The sequence below is a fragment of the Opisthocomus hoazin genome, chromosome 6, assembly GCF_030867145.1.
Source record: "Opisthocomus hoazin isolate bOpiHoa1 chromosome 6, bOpiHoa1.hap1, whole genome shotgun sequence".
Taxonomy (NCBI): domain Eukaryota; kingdom Metazoa; phylum Chordata; class Aves; order Opisthocomiformes; family Opisthocomidae; genus Opisthocomus; species Opisthocomus hoazin.
In genome coordinates, this window is record NC_134419.1 from 79,286,553 (window position 1) to 79,295,845 (window position 9,293).

The following is a 9,293-nucleotide window of genomic DNA, read 5'->3' on the forward strand; positions in this document are numbered from 1 at the left end:
CGCAGGGGCGGGACCGGGGCCGGCCCCCAGCGAGTCCCGAGTGCGTGAGGCGGGGCCGCGCGGCGGGGCCAGGCCCCGCAGGAGCGTGAGGCGGGGCCGGGGAGCGGGGCCAGCACCGCCGCTGCTCCCCTCCCTGCCCGGCGCCGTCTGCCGCGGCCCTTCCCGGCTGCGTTTGATGAACCTTAAGCCCGGAGCAGCAGGATTAAAGCCGGGCGGCAGTTTCAGGGGTGTCCGGCTGGCCGGTAACCCGCAGCGCTCCGACCCCGGCCCGAGGGAGCGATCCTGCCGAGCGCAGGGCGGGTTCTGATGCTGGCTTGGAGCTTCTTCGAGTTTCGGTGGCGTTAAAGACAAAAAGAAAACATCACCCGAGACCTCCGCGCTTCACGGTGTGATTTCCGTGCCTGCAGGCTGTCGGGTGCGGGGACGGCACCGAACAAAACCCCCGTGGGAGCACGGCCGTGTTAGTGCGGGGGCTGGAAATAAACAGAGTTTTAAAGTTGGCACAGGAGATGGGACATGAAAAAAGACGCTTTCTAGGGAGGAATATGAAGGCTGGCTGGATGCGCTGCCTGCATCGAGCTGCTCGATGCGCCTAACCTGGGTTTGTCCGTCCAGGCTGTCAGGAACCTTTTCATTAACAGCGGCAACCGCTCAAGGCTGTTGCCACCAGTGGCTGCAGCTTCTTTTGTAACTAGGTCTTTCCCGAAGAACGAAAGCTCCCTCAGACTCCCAGGAAAGACCAGAGGCCAAGTGGAAGCTGCAAACGGGAAACGGGACGTGCCCAGCATCGCGTGCGTTGCCAAAGCCAGGGGATCAGGAGTTCTCGAATGCGGCCCGCGGCGCTGAGGAGGAAGGGCTGAACACGGAACTGACCAAACACCGTGGTGTGGCTCCTGCTTTTTTTGCAGCAGTTGTCATTCTCTAAAAGAAATGTTCCAGTGCCATGCGATGGTACACGGAGGAGCCCTGCCTTCCGGAGCAGCCGCGTCCACTGGGATGACAGGCAATGAGCTGCCCATCGCTATTTCAGATTAAGTCACGGGAAGGTAGCTGAGTTTCAACACAGAAATATCCAACTGCCTAACAGAATCATTCAGAAGCTTCCAAGGACCATCTGCAAATGTCCACTCCTGACAGCAGCAGCCCAACATCACTGGCACAGGCTTGGGCCTGGGAGCTGGCTGCACAAACCGCACGGCAATCGAGAACGGGCAGGTACCCGTTTCAGAGTCATTCTGATCAACAGAAGACTCTTTTCTAGAGGATGACGCCTCTATAATGAAGCCAAGGTGTCTTTTGCACCCTCCATCTTCTGCCAAAAGGGGGAAGACAAAATGCAGGCTGTGACTGAGCAGAATTCAACAGCACTTGGCACTCGCTGGCACTGTGTGTCACAGGTGAAATTAGAGGCTGTCCTACGAGGAGAGGCTGAGGGAGCTGGGCTTGTTCAGCCTGGAGAAGAGAAGGCTGAGAGGGGACCTTAGAAATGCCTCTAAATATCTGCAGCGTGGGGGTCAGGAAGACGGGGCCAGACTCTTTCAGTGGTGCCCAGTGACAGGACAAGGGGCAACGGGCACAAACTGGAGCAGAGGAAGCTCCAGCTGAACCCGAGGAAGGACTTCTTCCCTCTGAGGGTGACGGAGCCCTGGCCCAGGCTGCCCAGGGAGGCTGTGGAGTCTCCTTCTCTGGAGATATTCCAGCCCCGCCTGGACAAGGTCCTGTGCAGCCTGCTCTGGGTGACCCTGCTTGGGCAGGGGGCTGGGCTGGGTGACCCACAGAGGGCCCTTCCAACCCCCACCATTCTGTGATTCTACTTTTGCTGGGTCTTGAGACCAGCACGGGATGATATCCTCAGTCAGGAGGGTGTCATACACTGCTTGTTTTTTCTGCTCTGCTAAATCAAGCAGTTTTGCAGGAGAGAACACATATTGTGAAGCTATCCCCGGCATGCATTCCTTCTAGAGCTTATTCTTCACTAGGGATCCAGTTGTACTCACAGTATATGCTCTGTCACATTCTTTGAGCCTGAGGATGTATCACAAAAAAATAATCCAGATTCTTTTTTTTTTTTTTTTTAATTTAGCATCTGACATGCCTGATAGAAAAATAACCCTAAATCTGGGTAATCCAGTTTGCAGAACATCTGAAGCGTGATTTCAGAGTTTGAACTGAACCCAAATCCATTCACATCAAATGGGATTTATTTCATTATTTCACAGCCACCTTCCAATCCCACCCCCAGAGCCTATTCCCGTGTCTTGCCAGTGCTGCTGGTGTTGTGGACTGGCTTCCCGTTGATATTCACAGGTTCAGAACGATGGGACGCACTCTGAAGAACACGAGCTGTGTGACACGTCCATCTCAGTGTGTCAGCACGTGGCAGGGGATCCTCTGCTACCCGTGCAAGCTTTGCAAACGGCAGCTGCGTTCAAAAAGTCTCATCTGACCCACAAACTGCGGAGTTAAGTGGTACCTGGGTGAACAGGACAAGTACCAGGTCTTTCCCTCCGTGGATATTTTTCCGAGCAAGAAACAGCTTAGCTTTGTAACGAGTGTGATAGGGAGTATGAACGCTCATTTCAGTAAGTGGTGAAGAACAGCCACGCAAACCTGAAAGGGTGATCTTGTGAAGTGGGTAATTGCTTGCACTGTGCAGACTGCACGGCCTCTTGGGGCTTTTCTGACTTTTATCTGAAGTGGTTTGCCCTTTTTTTGCAGAGAAATTACTTTGTACCACCCCAAAATCCCATCCTTAGATTTGGTGTTCTTGTATCCTGAGAAACAAGACTCACAAGTCTTCTCATTCTTCTCTCCATTTGCTCACTTGTTCCCCTTTCCTCAATTAAGCTCATTTGCTAAATGTCTCTCCATGCTTTCTCTGTTAACTCCATCATTTCGTGGAGCACCAAGTAATGTAAAAGGAGAGTAATTTCACCGATTCGCTTGGGTTGGAAGGGCCCTCCTGAGATGAGCTAGTCCAAGCCCCTGCTCGAGCAGGGTCCCTGGAGCAGGCTGCCCAGGACTGTGTCCGTGGGGTTCTGAGCGTCTCCAAGGATGGGGCCTCCACAGCCTCCCTGGGCAGCCTCCTCCGGAGGTCGGCCGCCCTCGCAGCAGAAAACATATCTTCTTGTGTTCATGTTCGCCCTCAGCGAACACATTGAGCAGTCAGAAACCTGTCACACCTCCCAGCCTGTTTCTTCTCGCACCTTGTGGAGTGCTGCTAGAGGAAGACTCATGACTGTGGGAACTCTGCAGTTACAGATGTGTTTGTTCCTTTTTTACATCCTCGGTCCAAAGCTAACTGATATCTTTAGGTCTTCAACTGGGACCTTAATTTTACCATTTTCCTAGATGAAAATGCCAGTATTTCCATGTTTGCTGTATTTGATTCCCTGTTAAGTTCCCCCTCATTTTGTTTTATTCTGTGTATACAACTCCTATTGACATTTAATCTAGGAAACTAGTGACCTGTCATAGCCTTTTCCCACTGCTGTTATACTAAGACCTGACATGCTTTGCAGTGAACTCCTGTCTTCTTTCAGAATATTTGCTCTTTGTTTTGCAGTGTTCTTACTACACCGTCTCTTCACCTCCCAAACCTACACATTCATCCAGACCAAAATGTTTTTCGTTTTATCTTGTGTCATGCATCCAAAAGTCAAGTTATCATGCTGGACCACGTTTGCTTATCACAAAAGGCTTTTTTCAGAACTCTGTTACACATTCTTACCACTGTGAGTGCCCTCTTCTTGGCTCCTACCCTCTAATTATTATGGGTTTTCTATGCTCATCTTCTGAATCTGTCATTTGCACCCTTTAGAATTATATCACACATACTTATCATACCCAAGCTTTTTTTTTCTCTTCATGTTCAAGGCTCCGAACCCTCTAGAATAAAAGAGGACAATAGAGACCCCTTCTACAAACCAAGAATGGTGCAAACATGTGGTTGCACACATGTACTGAATCTCATCTTGGCTTCACTGACAGCAGGTTGTCACCCTTGGACATCTCTTGCTACTTGGCTAACAATTCTGCCTTGATTTACAATGTTTTTTTGAGGAGGGAGAGAACTTTACATGTTAATCATATCATCCAGCAGTCACAGTCAAGGCCCCTAGGGACAAAACAATACTCAAAAAATAAAAGAATTTTATCAAAAAAAGTAATCTGGTTTAATATAAATTTTAATTTGACTTTGAATGAAACCATTTCCTTTAACTAGAGTTTTCTTCTAGGTTCAATCTTGATTTGTACAGTCTAGTAAATCTCACCAGTTCAGATGCCTGAGGGGCTGTTCTTACAAACATCAACAAAAATATGCTATTCTTAATCACTTTATACAAATAAGATGCCAAATTAGCGTATAATAAGAAGTCTTTTGTAGCAAAGGACAGAATAAACTCCCGAAAGTATGGCTGATGATACATCAGAACAGAGAAAGGATGTGACCAGATAAAAGAAGAAAAGGTGTTGCTTAGGTGTATTCAGAAGAGATTAGTTTTTTACACTGTGCATGCACTAATAAATACTGTTTCTGTATCAAAACATAGCTTATATATATCCTAAATGCTTAGTAATTTCCAGCTACCTTGATTTCTTCAAACTGGAATGACATAGTCTCTCTATTGTTACATCTTTGCCTAAGATGAAACAGCAAAATAGTATTAAGCACGCGTAACTTTTCTGCCACGTGTGAGGTGGTGGATTCAGGGGCTGGCTAGAACGAGAACTGTTACAACACATCAATATTTAACAGGGAATTCCCAGCTTGAATATAACAGAATAAGCCCTGCGTCTGTAAGGAATATCCATTTCAGTACTTCAGGAGGGCACTACAAAATGGCAATTAGCAAATGCAAAGCCAAGACACAATTCCTTTGTAAACGGACTTAATTCGGGCAGGCCTGGAAAACACGAGTGGCACCGGGGAGCGCCCGCCCGCGCCGCTGCGGTGAGCTGTGCCTTCAGGCGTTTTCCCCCCCCCGGTTTGGGCATCGCCTCTGCAGTCGGGTTCTCTGCGCCTGGAGGTGAGCAGTAGATCAACCGGGCACTACGGGAGCCCTGCCAGATTAATTTGGCCCGCTGCCTGTTGTTCAGTCTGGAGTCATCGAAGCCCCCGGGTTTCCTGGGACCGTGCTGCCAAATACTCCATATGGGATGCCCAGAAATACGGCCGCATGTTAGGGAGATTTAGTTCTCCTGCGTCTCAATGGGCCTATACGTTTTTAACAGCAATCCTTGTTTTTACCTTCCAAATGAACCTTGAAAAGCTCTTGTGAACCTTATTAAGGAAGGAGGCTTTAAATTATGCGACATAGCTGTAGTTGACATAGGCTACAGAGGAAGACATTCATCTCCAGAAGTTACATCTGTCCTACAGCTGAAGTAGGGCGAGTCATTCCTAAAAAAGCGCGACCGTGTCATTGAGCTTTCACAGTACGTACACCTTCACGCCGTGCCACGCTGACCTGGGCAGCGCGTAGGCCACGCTCCGCGCCGAGTTCCTTCGCAGCGTAAAAGCAGCTCCACTTGTGGGAAATGGGTCAGGCAACGGGACCAGCAACATGGACAACAAATAAGAAAACAAGAGTTAATCGGACGGTAACAGCGTGTGCTCATATTGCAACACATACAGTCTTTTCCAGCCAGCGTAAGCCTGTCTTTAGTACAGCAGAAATGCTTACATCAAACAGAATGCACATGTTGTGTGGCACTAGGGAACTTAAAAAGCAAAAGAAGTTACTGTTATAAAATAATTTGTTTGTGGAATTGCATATTTCAGTGTTACTAATGGCACAGTGCTGTGTGTGGTAGTAGATACACCAGAAGGCTGTGCTGCCATTCAGCGTGACCTGGATAGGCTGGAAAGCTGGGCAGAGAGGAACCTCATGAGGTTCAACAAAGCCAAATGTAGGGTCCTGCACCTGGGGAGGAACAACCCCATGCACCAGTACAGGCTTGGGACGGACCTGCTGGAGAGCAGCTCTGCGGAGAGGGACCTGGGCGTCCTGGTGGACGACAGGGTGACCATGAGCCAGCAGTGTGCCCTGGCTGCCAAGAAGGCCAATGGGATCCTGGGGTGCATCAAGAAGAGTGTGGCCAGCAGGACGAGGGAGGTTCTCCTTCCCCTCTACACTGCCCTGGTGAGGCCTCATCTGGAGTACTGTGTCCAGTTCTGGGCTCCCCAGTTCAAGAAAGATGAAGAGCTACTGCAGAGAGTCCAGCGGAGGGCTACGAGGATGGTGAGGGGACTGGAGCATCTCTCCTACGAGGAGAGGCTGAGGGAGCTGGGCTTGTTCAGCCTGAAGAAAAGGCTGCGAGGGGACCTTGGAAATGCATCTAAATATCTGCAGGGTGGGGGTCAGGAGGATGGGGCCAGACTCTTTCCAGTGGTGCCCAGCGACAGGACAAGGGGCAATGGGCACAAACTGAGGCACAGGAAGTTCCGTCTGAACATGAGGAAGAACTTCTTCCCTCTGAGGGTGACGGAGCACTGGAACAGGCTGCCCAGGGAGGTTGTGGAGTCTCCTTCTCTGGAGATATTCAAGACCCGCCTGGACAAGGTCCTGTGCAGCCTGCTGTAGGTGACCCTGCTTCGGCAGGAGGGTTGGACTGGGTGACCCACAGAGGTCACTTCCAACCCCTACTATCTGTGATTTTGTGATGCCACTCTACACTGTCTAATGCTTCTCGTCAGTCATGGAAGAGCTGCGGGTGGAAGTTATATGCTATTTGCTCAATGTTCCCCATTATTTCATATGAGATTTTTTTTTAATGATCTGAAATCTAAAATAAAATTGGGCAATCTGTGGGACTTACTTATCTCACACAAGAATTCAGAATTTAAGCAAAATTGTTTTCTTTGAAACAAATATTTTATGGGGGAAAAATTTCTGTTTCTTCCTTGCTTTGAGACTGAAAGGACAAGTAACTTCTAAAAGCTCTGAAACTCAGCAAAATATGGTATAAAATCCCAAATATATTCTTTCCCCAAAGATGTTCTGTTCTTGCAAATTTCTGATTATGCCACTGATTTTCTGGCAGGTTAAATGTCAGAGAAAATGCATAAAATTAGACTTTCTTCCCTCCACCTATCCCAAACCATCTGAAAGATGCAGCAGCCAGTACAGAGGGCTGAGGTTCTCATACTTCTTGTCATGCCTGTGGAATCTTTTTGAATTGTTGCTTTTACCACAACACCAGTGAAGACGAACATGTAACTGTTAAGATGAACAAGCTGTGGTGATCTCACTTCATGATCCATTCCCCTTGTTTAGAATTTTGTTAAAATAATTCTCATTTATTCCAAAACTGTTTCTAAACTGTTTTTCTTTTTTTTCCCCTCTCTGGTAGTGTAGTCAATTAGTAAGCATTGAACAGATAAACACTGAAGAAGACTTCATTGAAATTTTCAGATACTTCCTCCACTTGCTGCTTTTCAAAAGTAATCGAAAAACAACTGCATTGTTGGACAATGAAGATTTAGGGTGGTCTGAGAACAAACCTGAAGCTGAATTTATTTCTCGTTGGCCTGTTACTCTACTGTGGTGTCACACACTGATGTCAGGTCTTTCCCTTGAGTGGCTGTTTGTGCAACGTGGTAGCAATGTACTTTATGGCAACTAGAATTTGTTTGATAGGAAGCATGTAGTTTTACATCTTACTATTTGTTTTCTTCAAAAGTATTTAAATGCTTTTGTTTTCTTGGAAATATCCTTTGGGAAAAGACAGTCACTCAATGGAGTTATTAATATCTCATTTTGGATTAATTTCTGTTGTGCTTTTTGAGATTTTAGCTAAAATATTCTTGATGATTACATTAAATTTATAAGAACAGTAAACATTCTTCAGGATCCTTTATGACCATCCTTTTAACAGCACAGAGATAAGGCAGTATTTTGGGTTTTATTTTCTCTTTCCGCATCAAAAGGACATACGTATTACTAGACAAAATAAAATAAAATATTCACTCTTCTTATCCTGTTCCATTTCCTCACAATGTGATTCCCCATCACCAGTGGTAATCCTGGCTCCAGTGGCATGAATTGTGACAGCTGCATATTTACGGGCAGTGAGCTTGAGGAGTGAAAATCTAATCCCAGGCTGACAGCGTATGTGATTCTTTTCAACAGACTATTTTGGCAAATATGAAGGAAAATGGTAATGTGTCAGTCCTGAATGGCAGCCTGATACGAAGGGCAAGAGCTACAACCAACCCGCCCTATCGTACCTTGTGTTTCTTTTTCGAGACTGGTTTAAATGACCCGCTGTTCCTTTATGGTGTGAGCATTCCTCTGTCAGCCTCCTTGGGAAAATTACCGCCCTGACGCTGCTTTTGGGGCAGAAGACAACGCTGTGAGAAGAGCGGGCGCTGCCTGCCCGGCCCATGCACTGCAGCTCCGGCGTGGGTGCAAGCCCACGACTCCTCCTACACCCAGACCAGGCTCTTCCCAGCTTTCTGTGCCAAGTCCTATAAATGGCTGTGTTCTTTTATCGTATTAGTTACATGGGATTCAGATCTTTAAGTCTTCACTGAACAGAATAGCTGTGTTATTTTGGTAATAAAAGTGTTAGTAACTTTTTAATGGTGAAGACAAATCTGACGTCTTGTTTACAGAATCACAGCATGGTGGGGGTTGGCAGGGCCCTCTGTGGGTCACCCAGTCCAACCCCCTGCCCAAGCAGGGTCACCCAGAGCAGGCTGCACAGCACCGTGTCCAGGCGGGGCTGGAATATCTCCAGAGAAGGAGACTCCACAGCCTCCCTGGGCAGCCTGGGCCAGGGCTCCGTCACCCTCAGAGGGAAGAAGTTCTTCCTCGGGTTCAGCTGGAGCTTCCTCTGCTTCAGTTTGTGCCCATTGCCCCTTGTCCTGTCGCTGGGCACCACTGAAAAACTAATTAAACTAATTGATTCTAGAAAGCTACGGAAATTATTCAAGATACAGGTTTTCTAGATGGCATTAAAACCTTCCATGGATATTTTCATGCAGAATTAAAGCGGCCTTAATTTGGCGACCGCATCATAAACAGGGAACTTTTAGGAGCATCAGAGCGATCTCTGTATTTAGACCGAGCACTGGCGAAGCTTTTTGATTTTATTTAAACCCAAGACATGCAAAATGTGGGACTTTTCCATTATCCACACACGACCCAACAGCCTGAGGATTTGCTCTCGGCTGTTGCCAGGCACAGCCCTTGGCCATGCAGAGCCGTTACCCCCCGCAGCAGCAGTGGGCACACCCCCTCGGCAACCAAACGCCCTCATGGCGGCCCACCAGCGCCTTCACTCTC